This window comes from Stenella coeruleoalba, assembly GCF_951394435.1.
Source record: "Stenella coeruleoalba genome assembly, chromosome: 2".
Taxonomy (NCBI): Eukaryota; Metazoa; Chordata; class Mammalia; order Artiodactyla; family Delphinidae; genus Stenella; species Stenella coeruleoalba.
In genome coordinates, this window is record NC_137147.1 from 158,434,201 (window position 1) to 158,435,802 (window position 1,602).

Consider the following 1,602-nt stretch of genomic DNA (forward strand, 5'->3'; position numbering starts at 1 on the left):
GATTCTTAGAGGGTAAGACACAAATACTCTATAAAAGTGCTGAAAACACTATTAAGAAGAGACTTCGGCGTTGCCCTCCCTGATGAAAACCGAGCCAGAGTGGGAGGCGGCGTGGCTGCAGCGCCGTGGGGAGGGCGGCTCAGGTCGCCTTCTGCAGCCGCGTCTCTGTCAGTTCCCGTCGCCGTCACGGGGGCCCCGAGCGGCTCCAGTCCTGGGCCGGGGGCGGAAGCTGCGGTCCCGCCTCAGCGCCCGGAGGACACGCGGGAGGGAGAATGAGCCAGAGGGCCACGCGGGTGCGTCTGTTTGCCACCGGGGGATGTGGTGGCCCAGTGGGAGCTATTCTGACATGTCCACTGGAAGTTGTAAAATCACGGCTGCAGTCATCTTCTGTGACACTTTACATCTCTGAAGTTCATCTGAACACCATGGCTGGAGCCAGTGTCAATCGAGTAGTGTCTCCCGGACCTCTCCATTGTCTAAAGGTGATCTTGGAAAAAGAAGGGCCTCGTTCTCTGTTTACAGGATTCGGCCGCAATTTACTGGGGGTGGCCCCTTCCAGAGCAATATACTTTGCTGCTTATTCAAACTGCACGGAAAAGTTGAATGGTTTATTCGATCCTGATTCTACCCAGGTACACGATTTCAGCTGCACTGGCAGGCATTTACTGTACATTTCTCCCGAGAAAAGAGTGACATTGTGTCATCTCATGCTTTCCATACGCAGGTCACTTCCTGTAGAGATATGGACTAACTTAAACCTCGTTTTACCGCAATCACAGCGACCAACCCCATTTGGCTGGTAGAGACTCGGTGACAGCTTGATGCAAGGAGCCGTGGGGAAAAGCGAATGGGCGCTTTTGAGTGTGTCCGTAAAGTGTATCAGACAGATGGACTTAGAGGATTTTATGGGGGCATGTCGGCTTCATACGCTGGCATATCAGAGACCGTTATCCATTTTGTTATTTATGAAAGTATTAAGTAAAAACTACTGGAATATAAGATAGCTTCTATGATGGAGAACGAAGAGTCTGTAAAAGAAGCATCCGATTTTGTGGGAATGATGCTAGCTGCTGCCACCTCAACAACGTGTGCCACAACTATAGCATATCCACATGAAGCTGTAAGAACAAGACTGCGTGAAGAGGGAACAAAATTAGATCCTTTCTTCAGACGCTGTCTTTGCTTGTTCAAGAAGAAGGCTATGGGTCTCTTTACTGTGGTCTGACAGCTCATCTGGTGAGACAGATTCCAAACACAGCCATTATGATGGCCACCTATGAATTAGTGGTCTACCTGCTCAACGGATAGCACCACCAGGCTGCTGCTATAAAGGGGGAAGACGAAAAGATACAGTGGACCATGGAGTACCGAAGCCAGCTTGGTGGACAGAAGGAAAGTAGTGTGGGAACACGGAACTATACCTAAGTGGAAGTTTGGTTGTAGGAATTAAAGTAATCATAACCACATTACTTAGTCTTTTAGTAATGTGAAAAAAACCCTTGGCTGCCTCCAAGAGAAAGCCTTTAGAAGCGCTCCTTCTTCAAAATTGCCATTTCCTCTACCACGTCCACAGGACACAGTTGGCATTTTGTTGATTTATGG

At 49.0% G+C, this 1,602-nt stretch overlaps 1 pseudogene across 1 annotated transcript; it reads left to right on the forward strand.

The window, feature by feature from the left end:
* The first annotated feature begins 272 nt into the window (after window positions 1-272).
* Window positions 273-1,308, forward strand: LOC307182074 (solute carrier family 25 member 36-like; annotated as a pseudogene). Its single transcript has 2 exons — window positions 273-667; window positions 780-1,308. The product of its transcript is annotated as a solute carrier family 25 member 36-like (transcript).
* The last annotated feature ends 294 nt before the right edge of the window (window positions 1,309-1,602 follow it).